The sequence below is a fragment of the Lactuca saligna genome, chromosome 5 (genome assembly GCF_052625555.1).
Source record: "Lactuca saligna cultivar CGN05327 chromosome 5, ASM5262555v1, whole genome shotgun sequence".
Classification (NCBI taxonomy): domain Eukaryota; kingdom Viridiplantae; phylum Streptophyta; class Magnoliopsida; order Asterales; family Asteraceae; genus Lactuca; species Lactuca saligna.
The window spans coordinates 300,594,498-300,607,179 of NC_136421.1; the positions used below are offsets into that span (position 1 = coordinate 300,594,498).

Consider the following 12,682-nt stretch of genomic DNA (forward strand, 5'->3'; position numbering starts at 1 on the left):
AAAATACAAAGCTATAAATGGTAAATTTTTCAAAGTAAAATGCCTAAAAATGTTTGATTTTTGTAAAAAATTGTTCTGATAAAACAATATTTGCAAGTAAAAATGATGAAAGAGTAAAAAAAAGCTGAAAAAATGCAATGCCTTAATTGGGAAACTTTTTCAAAAGAAATGTGTTTTAATAAGAAAAATTTAATGTATAATGCTATAATTGAGAACATTTAAAAAAAAGATGCCTAAATAAATAAATAAAAATGTAAAGATTTTTGTAAATATTGTCTTTGATAAATGCAAGTAAAAATAATGTAATACTAAAAAAACTTCAAGGCTTTAGTTGGGATGATTTTTCAAACATAATGTGCTTTTAATAAGCAAATTGAAAGTACAATGCTATAATTGGTAAATTTTTCTAAGTAAAATGCCTATATAAGTAAAAAAAAAAAAAAAAAAGCAAAGATTTTTGTAAAAAATGCTTGAAAAATGAATATTTGCAAGTCAAAATGATGTAATAGTAAAAAAAACAAAACTAAAAAAAATAAATAAGAAAATTGTAAAATGTTGTAATTGGTAAAATTTTCAAAGTAAAATGCCTAGATAAGTGAAACATGTCTTTATAAAAGAATATTTGAAAGTAAAAAAAAATGCAATGCTTTAATTGAGATCATTTTTCATAAGATATGTCCTGAAAAAAAAATTGAAAGCAACAATGTTGTAAAAGAAAAAAAAAAGCCTAAAAAACTGCACAACTTTAAATGGGATATTTATTCTAAGGAAATGTGCTTTTAATAAGAAAACTTGGTACAATGCTATAATTGTTAAAAATTTCAAACTAAAATGAGCAAAGAAGAAAATAATGTAAGAACTTTTTAACAAAATGTCTTGATATGAAAATATTTGAAAGTAACAATGTTTGTAAAAGAAAAAAAAACTAAAAAGGTACAAAGGTTTTAATTGCGATGATTATCAAAGGGAAATGTGATTTTAATAAGAAATTTGAAAGTAACATTGTTGTTACAGAAAAGATCTAAAAAAAAGTGCAATGTCATAATTGGATTGATTTTTAAAGAGAAAATGCTTTTTATAAAAAAACAGAATCTAAAATGCAAAGATATGAAATGCTAATGAATGTAAACTATCATACAAAAACAAGAATGAAGAAGACACAAGAAAATATAAAGATGTATAGTAGAATTTAAGAAAATACCTGGAATAAGACCTTAAAGTATTTTGGTATCTCTCAGTAAACTTGGAGCATAAGGAAGTTTCAGTATCTCCAATATAACTGATAAGAACTGAGAACACACAAAAAATATACAAAACTTTAGTATCACTCGCAACTGTATCTTACAATGTGAATATTGAGTTTATTCAAATTGGAAATGATTGAAAACAGCAGAAAATACCCATCACTAAAAAAGAATGTCCGAATCTCAACTTAAATGTCAAAAGCCTTGGAGTTTCATCTTAAAATAATCAGTGCCTGTTATACAGGAAAAAAAAATTAACCAAAGATTACCTTAACCCTAAAAGAGGTAGGTTTTCATGATCACAAACATTGGTATTGTTAAATGCTGGCAACACAAAGTTCAATAAAAAACCTTCAATTTCATTTTCAAATAATTGGTGTCTGATTCTAGGTTTTTTTTTTAAAATTTTTTTGTTTAGTTTCCCATAAAAAACTGGACACTTCAACACATAAATACCCTAATATTAAATGGTAAAAGTTAACTATAAGCATGTTGCCATTATGGGAAAAAGTACATAAGAACATTGTTATTATGTGTAAAAAATGAAGTACAACGCCTACATTGATAAATTAAGATAAAAAGTATATCATGTTGCTTCCTACATCTTTCCCTAAAATCATCAGATAACATAAGATCAAAAATCTAAAACTGCTTGTAATCAAGAGGAGGAGCAAAATCTACCTCACAATCAGTTTCAATGATACTTATTGGATTTAAAGGCTTTGATTCAATTATATCAATGTAGTATTTCTTGTTGTTATATCCCACAATGATGCAAACAACAGGACAAAGTGTTGTCTCTAATCTGCATTGAAAACAGGAAAATATTAGGGGCGTTTTGGTCTGTTTTTTGAAGAATGGAACCTGTCAATGAAATTAAGAAATTCAGGGAATCGGAATTGTAATCCATCATGTTTTTGGTTTCGTATTATGCTTCAATTTAGGGTTACAAATAGGAGGGAATGTAGGCTTAAATTTGGGATTGTACTTACTTAGTTTATCTTTTTTAGACTCTAAGTTCAGTAATTATCTACTCATTTATCCCACTTTTTAGTTTGTCATTCCATTCCAACAAAAATGAAGCACTCTAAAAGAGAATTATGGTAGCTTTTGAACCCAATACTGATGTTTCTCAAACTCAAGATTGTTTGACAAAGTCCATCATTCGTTTGTTCGATATCAAAACTCAAGAATGCAAACACAACACCAAAAAGTAAACATAACCAGGAAACAAACAAGAGCAGGAGAACTCACCATATTTACTCTTCTGGCGACACCAATCCTGCATCCTATGTGAAAAACGAAATCAATAAGTAAAGCAACACGCAGAAAGAATTTTTTTTTTAAAAGAACAAATGCGCACTGCAAAACCACAAATTCAAAATCGAAATCATTACTTATTTTGGTGATCGATTTTTCACACTAAATCAAAGTGCATAGCTAAAATCGGAGTAGATCGATTCATAATCTAAGATTACGCACAACTTAATATCATATGATTAACTACAAAATAAATAAATAAACAAATAAATAAATAAATCAAGAAGGAAGAAACGGTGTTACCGAATAAACAAGTGTGAAGAGATTCGAATTTTTGCAGGAGATTTGGAGAGCGGAAACGCTTGGGGAAAGAGAAACTGGTTAGAGTTTTGATAGAAATAGGGTTTGGGGGAAGACACAAACGCAAAAAAAAAAAAAAAAATACGTCTGGGGTCGTAGTGTGGATGACACATTTCCTAAACCAAAACCAAAAGAATTCCGTTAATTGATTATATCGTTTCTATTAATTTGGTTTAGAGAAAGGATAACAATACCTGAAGAAAAAATTAAGAGCATCGAGCATTGAGAACGCTTGCTCTCCGACATCATCGTCTGTTCCACTGTCGCAAATGTCTAGATATTAGTTCTGTTTTGGAGGTGGCATTGTTTATTTGGAACCCGAGAAAACGACTAAAATCAAGTGTTATTCTCAGAACCCAAGAACCTACAAAGGAAATCAACATATAATGTGTTTAAAACCCTATAGAAACGCCTATGTATTTTAGATGAAGAGAAAGAAAAAGACGAAGAGCATACCAAGAACAAACACCAAGAGGAAAACGATTAACCTCCTCGTAATTTCAAGAAAACAAAGGTCGATGCGAGAGATCAGAGGAAAGGAGGAAGAAGAAATATGAAGAGTTCATGAGCCTGGCGCTCTTTTGTAGTCAAACGAACCGTTTGATAGATCATGATTTTAATTAAGAGTCTTTTGCAAATAGGGAAAAACTCATAAAAACCCTATGTATTATACCCCAATGCTTAAAAAAAACCCTATATAATATTTTTGTACGAATTAACCATTATGCTTTCTTTCAGTGTTTTCATGCTTTGTGACCGGTTAGCCTAATGCTACCGGTAACACAGCTTTTGTGGTGGTTTGAAGGTATAGCGGTGTATGAGGTAGCGATTCAAGGTGGTTTTCTGTTCTTGTTCTTGGCTATAACAGGTAAGTATTTATAGTGGGTAAAATGGAGGTATAAGGTGGTGAGGTTTATGAGGAAGATGATGAATAATACTGGGTGTTACATGTTCTTCATGCAGGAGGTTTTAAGGTGGTTTGATGGAAGTGGTTTACATGTTCTTGGTGATAACAGGTGAAGTCTAAATGGGTTTGAAGTAATATAAGGTATATGTGTTCTTCACTATTCATCATCCTTTTCATCCGCACCTGCAAAAAAAAAAAAAAAAAAAAAAAAAAAAAACCGGACAGCCTCCTTTCTCTGTTTACACCACCTCCTCTACAACCGTGACCACCCCAAATACCCTTGTTTCACTTCAAGCCAAGACCACCTCCAAAAACAAAACCGTTTGCATCTCCTTTCAAGAACCCAAGAACAGGTTGTGTGGTCATTGTTCCATCCACTTCAAGAATCATTTCCCCTCTTTTAGCTCGTTGAGATGAAAGTAGAGATAATTCTGTGTGTGATTTAAGTTTTTTAATAGACCTGTTGAAAAATCAATCTTCTTACATTCACAACGTTCCCAAGAACATGGAACACACGATCTTTAATGCAAATATAAGAGCAGATTGCAGAAGTATTTTGAGTACCTTCCAATGCATAAAGATATTTCTAATATGTAGAATACTGAAGCCTGCCTCCAATGGATGCAGTAAGAAACTCAAAAATGTAACTACTGACTATCACATTTGCAATAATAGGCACAGCTGGAGCTATTCTGGAAAAGGCCTCAATCCCTATTGTTTGATCCTCATCTATCTGCACAGTGATCCAAATTGTTCAATCTAAGGTCTACCTTAACTGTGAATGAATGAAAAACTGAAATTATAAGTCTGAGAAGCTTTGAAACCTGTAAACTTGGTTTAAAAATGCGCCGACTAGGCGCGCTTAATGCGCTAGGCGCCCAAGCGATGACCGAAAGCGCATCAAGTAATGAGATGCGATGCGATTCCCTTAGTCGGTCGCATTTTCCGCATTTTCGCGCTTTTTACCGCATTGCGCTTCAGCGCTTAATACCGCTTAGGGTAATTAATAGAAAATGGGCTTTTAATTAAGTTAGACGGACCAATAGGTTTAATTAAGTTAGACGGGCCAATAGGTTTATATAAATAAAGGAAAGAGATGTAGAATCAATATTGTTAGAGGTGGTAAAAACGATTACACAAACAAAGCTAATCGTATCATCGCTCCAACTCATCTTCTCCAAGTAATCAGAAATCAACTCTGCTAATGTTTTCTACTTCCATTCCATTATACTAATCTACATATTCTATTCTCTTCTCAAGTCTAAAACTCTAAAGTCTGACAGTTTGAAGTATGAAATTTGGTCGTTATATCTATATGTTTTCTGTTAAGTTGTTCGCTATTAACGTGTGTTACCTAACTGCTAAGTCATACGCATAATTCATAAGTTATTTGTTATCATGCATGATAGTTTAGACGATTTCTAGTATCAGTACTTAGGATTTTATATGATACTACAATGATTTTACGAGATTTTTAAGTATTTATAAGTATTTTCATATATTTTATATTTTTTTCAATTTGGGGTGCATCGTGTGCTCTAGGCCAGCGCTTTCGCTTAGCGCTTGGCGCATCGGCCCCCAAAGAACCAAGCCTGTAAACTAATAAAAAGCTTCTTTCTTACTATACAGGTTTTAGGAATATCATCATTATATAATGAATGTACAACAGTACAAAAGAACATACATTTATGGTTTGCTGGCTAGCAGAATCTGGAAACCTGCTGCTGCTCTTCGTTTTTTGGTTCCAAACACCATCACTATCAAGACCTTAAGCCATCTGCTGCTTCGTTTTCAATTTCAAGCATCCACCATCGAGATTGAAAGAAGAAGAATAAGGAGAAGTAAGGACACTGTTCATCGTCCCCGTCGAGAACCTGCAACAGAACAAAAAAAATCTCGTTTTCTTTTATTAAACCCGAGAACCAGCATTACCTGTTGCTACTTCTCCTTAAATCCGAAAAAACCGAGAACCATCGAGACCATGACTGCGAGAAACACCTCCGATAATCACCTTCTTTTTTAACATTTGAAGGTTGATTAAGAGGAGGTGCACCTGCGGACCTGAATGTCGAGTCGATTTCCTATTGATGAAGGGTGTTGAGACTGATTTTATCGCTGCTTCCACAAAGCTTTCCGTTCTTCACGTTACAAAAACCTTTTTTCTTTGCAGAATGATCTATTGAATTTTGAAGGAGGGGTCAATATATTCCATAGTAAGTCACGTCGGCTAATAAGAATGGGTGACCTAGGGTTACCTGATAAAATACATAATTTAGGTGATTTCTAAAAGATTAATGGTTAAAATGTACTAAAAATTTATATAAGGGTTTTTTTAAGCCTCTACATATAATAATAGGTAGGTAGGGTTTTTGTGATGTTTTCCCTTGCAAATAACATGAAAATATGGAAAGTTTAGTTAAACGGTAATGCCAAATTTTGTATCTATTTCGTATTATTAACCAACTAAATTATTATTAACCAACTAAATTGCTCTTGGAATCTTTTATATATACTAGGTGTGAGATCCATGTATTCCATGGGTTTAATTAAAAAAAATATAAAATTATAACAATTTGAAAAGTTTGAATTTATAAGAAAAATAAAAAAATTTGAATTATTAAAATTAATGAGACTTTAATGTATTGAATACATTTACATATATAAATTTTTTCTAATAAATCCTTTACATATATATTACCTTACACATTAAATGTGGAATTTTAATTTAATAAAATAAAAAATACAATAAAATGATAAGTGGAAAAAAAATTAAAAATTCTAGAAAATGTCATATGTCCAAATGAATGAGAAGAAGACATGTGGCAAAAAACTTTCATTTATTATATATATATATATATATATATATATATATATATATATATATATATATATATATATATATATATATATATATATATATACACACACACACACGTGCAAAAGGAATTGTTTGAAATGTTTTTAATTTAAGTATTTAACGATAATCATTAATTATTTGTAATTTTTTTACTTACTTTTAAATTGTAAAAATTGGGTTTTTCCGTTGCGGATTTAATATCAGTTATAACAAATGTTAAAATGTCTTTGTTTTCTTCAACACGTTCCTTGCACGTGAGGCTATTTTCGTCTTTTTTTCTTGAGTGATCAATTTTGCAATTAAATGCTTGAATTTCAGCTATTAGATGTTTTTTCTAATTTAAGTGTTATTTCAAACTCACAACAAAAAAATGGTGCTATGATATCGTGAAAATTTTGTTGTTGAAATCATATGGTCGTTTAAAAGGAATCGTTTGAAATGTTTTTTATTTAACAATAATCATTAATTATTTGTAATTCTTTTACTTGGTTTCAGATTGCAAATACTATCTTTATTTGAGGGTTTTTCGTTGTGGATTTAGTGTCTAATTATAACAAATGTTAAAATATATTCGTTTTCTTTAACATGTGCCCCTCACATAAGGCTATTCTTTTCTTCTTGAGTGATCAATATTGTAGGTAAATGTTTGAATTTCAGCTATTAGATGCCGTTTTCCTTAACCTAAGTGTTATTTCAAACCCACGACCAAAAAGATGGTGTTATAATCAGTGTTGCAAAACTCGGCCTACTCGACCGATTACTCGGAATCGCCCTCCATCGAGGCGAGTAATGTGAACACGGCAAAAAGAACTCAGATTAAGTCAAAATTTGTCAAAAATCAGTCAACATCTCTCTAACTGGGGCCTACTCGGCCAACTCGGTCAAACTCGGTCAAAGGGTCAAAATTGTCATAAAAAGAGAAAAAAAATCAAGATTTTCAAGATTAATATGTATAACCAGTGTTCTAATCTAAAAGGCGTGCGATGGCGCGCGTCAAGGCGCGCCATGGCGTGAGGCGTGGCTTCGCCGTTACGAAAAGCTTCATAACGTTGTTGTTAGGCGTAACGCGTGGCAAGGCGTGATATGGCGCGCCATGGCGCGTTATGGCGTGTTATGGCGCGTGTTTTTTTGTTTGAGACACAGTTTTTTTCTCTTTGTTATGTCTTTTCAAACCGGAGATACAAGTATTGTGGTTTTTGTTAACTTTTTGTTATTAGTTATTGATTTAACACTTCTAAAAAGTAGTTATATTTAATATAAATTTATATTTATGTGGTAATATAATTTTAAATTAATATAAAATCGTCGTCTTACATCATGCCTTGAAAAACGTCGTGGCTCGCCATGACTCGTTAAGCTTGAGGCTTGGCATTGCCGCCACGCCACGCTTCACGCCATTTAGAACCTTGTGTATAATACACTTAATGATTTATTATTTAATACACACATGTGATTATTACTACCTATATATCTTAAATTTTCAGTAATTATTTATGAAGTGAAACATTTGTGTGTATTTCATAATTTTTTATGTATTCATATGTATCTAATTTTGTTATATATTTCAATCAAATTATGATTTTAGCTTATGATTTGACATATATAATTTTCCTAAAAATATTTCTATATGAATTACCGAATCTGAGTACTCGCTACTCCCCAGACGGTCGAGTAGGTACTGAGTAGCGAGTTCTACAACCTTGGTTATGATACTATGTAAATTTTGTTGTTGAAATATAAAACAAACTCCTCAATGAAATAGTGAAGTTGTCTGATCAATGCTTATATTTGCTCACATGTATTATATTGTTTTTGCGATGAAACAACTGCAAGTACATGCTTTACACATAACACGTGTCTTAGATTGATCGTAAATTAGATGTTACTCCTTATGAAGTCGGAACAAATGAAAACTAAATGGTAAATAATTTTATATTTTTGATTGTTGAGGCTTTATGGAGAGGGCACCAGGTTGGGTTCACGGTTTTGTTCGGCAGCCAGGGTTGGACAGTATAATCAGCACGGGTGTGCATGTTACTTGGCTTATGTGGTGGACATGTGGGTTGGGGATCAGGTGTTGGTTGTTGATGTTCCAGTTGTTAGGGAGTTTATTGGTTTATTCCCGGAGGAGTTGCCCGGTGTACCTCCTGGTAGGCAGGTCGAGTTTAGGATTGACCTTGTGCCAGGTACGGCCCCTATTGCCAAGGCGCCGTATCGATTGGCACCGCCTGAGATGCATGAGCTGTCATCTCAGCTGCAGGAGCTGCTATACAAGCAGTTCATCCGTCTGAGCAGTTCTCCGTGAGGAGCATCGATTCTATTTGTCAGGAAGAAGGATAGTTCGCACCGGATGTGCATCGATTATAAGGAGTTGAACAAGTTAACGGTGAAGAACCATTATCCCCTTTCACGGATTGATGATCTCTTTGATCAGTTGCAGGGAGCATCTTGGTTCTCCCAAGATTGATATGAGGTCTGCGTACCATCAGGTTAGGGTGAGGGAGGAGGACGTGGAGAAGACCGCATCCCGGACTCGTTATGGGCATTATGGGTTCGTGGTGATGCCATTGGGGATCACCAATATGCCTGCGATATTTATGGATTTGATGAATCAGTTATGCAGGTAGATGATCGATCACTCAGTTATTGTGTTCATTGATGATATATTGGTGTATTGCAAGACCAGAGAGAAATATGAGGAGCATCTTCGCAAGCTTCTCGAGGTTTTGAGGCAAGAACGACTTTATGCTAAGTTCTCGAAGTGCGAGTTTGGCTGCGAGAGGTTCAGTTCCTTGGATAACTCGTTAACCAGGATAGGATTTTGGTCGATACGGCCAAAATCGAAGCGGTGATGCAGTTGGAGGTTCCAAAGTCTCCCTCGGATATCAAGAGTTTTCTAGGTTTGGCAGGGTACTACCGAAGATTTATCCAGGATTTCTCTAAGATTGCAATACCCCTCACTCGTCTGATGAGGAAGGGGGTGCATTTTCGGTGGGGCCTTGTGTAACATTTTGTTTATTAAATAAATAAACAGATAAAATTAATAAATAAATAGTAGCCCTAAATTCGGAATAATTTAGCAAGGCGTTGGTTTCGGGGGTTAAATGATATAATTTGGACTTTGGGGGTTAAGAGTGTAATTTTCAGACTAGTTTGTAAAGAATTTTGAAGGTTGATGTTTGTTTGGTAAATTATGGATTTAATTTGAAAAGGATTTCAGAAGTCAGGGTATGATTGGTAATTTTTGGACTTATTATGAAAGGATTTATGGAAGCGGAGGGGCTAAAGGGGAAATTATGGACCTAAGTTGAAAAGGTTTTGTGGAGGAGGGGCCAAACTTGGAAATCGAACAAATATTTGAAAGGAACACATGATTTAGACCCGTTTCCCTTCCCTCTCATCAACCCTAACCCTAGCGCATCTTACTCCAGTCGCCACCACTTTCGGAGCTTCCTTAGTTGCCGCTACTTTGCCGTTGAATGCCACCACCACTACCTTGTTGTCGGAGACGTCATGAAAAGCCAGAATAGCCACCAAGACCAACGAAGGAGGTTGTAAACGTCAATGTTTGGGTTATGAACGACCTGAAGGCTCTCAGTACGGATAATTACATTACACTCCTTCTCAATCTCCTTCAGTTGTTACATCGTCGTTGTCGTTCCGACGACCATTTCATTTCTGTTATTTTGTTCGACTGTCATGCGATACCGCAGGAGTGGCTAGGATTGGGTGCGTTTTCTAGTGTGAACTCATGTTTTGAAGGTGAGTGCATGTGTTGACGTGTTTGGTTGGCAGGGAATCAAGAGAAACCATCGCCACCACCATGAGGTGGTGGTGGTCACCTCCAATCGCTGCCTGCCACCACATAGGTGGCTGTGTATGTCGCATGGTGTGTGTGTGTGTGAAATTCCTTTAAGATGATATTTTGTATGGATGTGCTTGGTTGGAGAAAAACCAAGGAAAACCCGCCAACACCACTGTGAGGTGGTGGCTGCCACCTCATATCGCTATTATGCCGCTACCTTGGGTGGTTGTGTGCTCCTACTTGTGATTGGACTGTTATTTGGAATGCTTATGGTGTTATTTTGGCCTAAGATCATAACCACCACCACCGTGAGGTGGTGGTTGCCGCCGCAAACCGTCATTGACCACCACCACCCGAGGTGGTTGTGGGTGGTGCCCAACTTATTAGACTCTAATTAATGTAAAAACGTAACCATTGGACTAATTGACTTGTGTAACATCCCAAAATTTAAGACCAAAATTTTCATTTTTAGTTAAGTTATCATAAAACCAATAATATAAGAAACATCCATAATAACATCTCATGTCGAAACCAAAGTGTTAATAATCAAAACATGTTATCATAAAACAATATCAAAGTGTAATCCCAAAGATCTCATGTGCGGAAAACATAGTGTGATGTGTTGCGATCACCGGCTCCTTTCCTTTGGAAATGAGGCACCTAAAAGCAAAACTGAAAACTATAAGTGCGAAACTTAGTGAGTTCCCCCATCACACCACATACCACACAATATACAAACTGTCTAACATATTCTTGTACTGGAATACCGCTTTTGTATATTTCAATCGGTAACTGCCTAGCATATCAGGGTGTTGGTCGACCCCCTTGGTCTTGTCGACCGGTACCTCGCCTAACATATCATCGTGTTGGCCTACCCCTTCGGTCCTGCCGCCCGGTACCTCGCCTAGCATATCAGGGTGTTGGCCTACCTCTTCGGTCCTTTTGACCGGTATCGGGGACTATTTCACCCCATACTTCTACCACATAGCATCGTAGTGCATAAATATATAAGTCATATATTGTCTAGCTTATCCGAGTGTTGGCATACCCCTCTGACCCTAATCGACCGGTACTGGGATCTATCCTACCCCTCCTACCACTATCACATAACATCATAGCATACAAATAGTGACATACCTGGTAATTATCACAAAGATAATCATCTTTAATATAACTCTACTAGTGGGTCAGCATTGGTGCCTTAGACCCACTTCTATTGAAAGGTAACTCACATCACACTGTTGAAGTCCCGCAGACAAAACTCAAGCTGCTAGATGACATATTCCCGAACTGTCAACATCAAAATAACACCTAATTAATAATTGGGTTCCAATACGTAATCATAATTCCATGCTTGGGGTTAAAGACTACTTTACCCCTAACTTAGCTTTATTTAATGTAACACCGTAAAATTTCAAAACAATTTTTCGCATTTTATAAAATCATGATTCATTTAATATTCGTAAAAACACCCATGTTTTAAATACAATTCATGTCATATAAAAATCCCAAGATCTCATAACATAAAATCTCGTGTGTGTGTACTGATCAAGCCGGCGCCTTCCCACGGTCGTCACTAGTACCTGAAACAAATAACACCAAACACTGTAAGCACAAAGCTTAGTGAGTTCCCCAAAATACCACATATAACACATATTAGCCACTCGAGGCTATAACTCTATGGGTCCGTGCACCCAAACTCTGTGAACCCTCAGGTTCTAACTCTGTAAACATACACAGCATAAATCACATAGAATAATGCAGCGCAACACATAACACATACATAGCATACAAGCATTGTATCACATAACTCTAGTTACCTACTCAAGGTAAAGTATAGTGAGAAGACTCACCTCGTGTATCTCGATAACTAGCAAATCCCTGAAATCACTCATGCTCGATCCCCCGCACTATAATCTTCCTATAATACAATAAATTTCTAATTAACACTTTTACAACAAAGCTTGACTAGCCCTATCAAGTCAACATTGGTCAACTCTGGTCAACGGTCAGCTTTGACCGGACTCGGCGAGTGCACCAAAGCAACTCGGCGAGTCTAACTCGTTCACTGACTCCCTCGGATCTTTCTTGGCACGTCCAGCACTCCCTTAACTCGACGAGTTTCCACCTGGCTTGAATCGCAGGGCAACCACGACTCAACTCGCCGAGTCCCAAGAACAACTCAGTGAGTTCCGGCTTGACTCAACCCCATATTGACTCTTCCTGGCTCACTAGGTTATCCCTCAACC

The 12,682-nt window shown here is 35.4% G+C and overlaps 1 long non-coding RNA gene across 1 annotated transcript; it reads right to left on the reverse strand.

The window, feature by feature from the left end:
• Positions 1 to 1,927: 1,927 nt before the first annotated feature.
• Positions 1,928 to 2,940, reverse strand: LOC145048457 (uncharacterized). Its single transcript, XR_013682874.1, has 3 exons — positions 2,808 to 2,940; positions 2,499 to 2,533; positions 1,928 to 2,049 (listed from the first exon to the last, which is right to left on the reverse strand). It is a non-coding gene; the product is annotated as an uncharacterized LOC145048457 (long non-coding RNA).
• Positions 2,941 to 12,682: the final 9,742 nt, after the last annotated feature.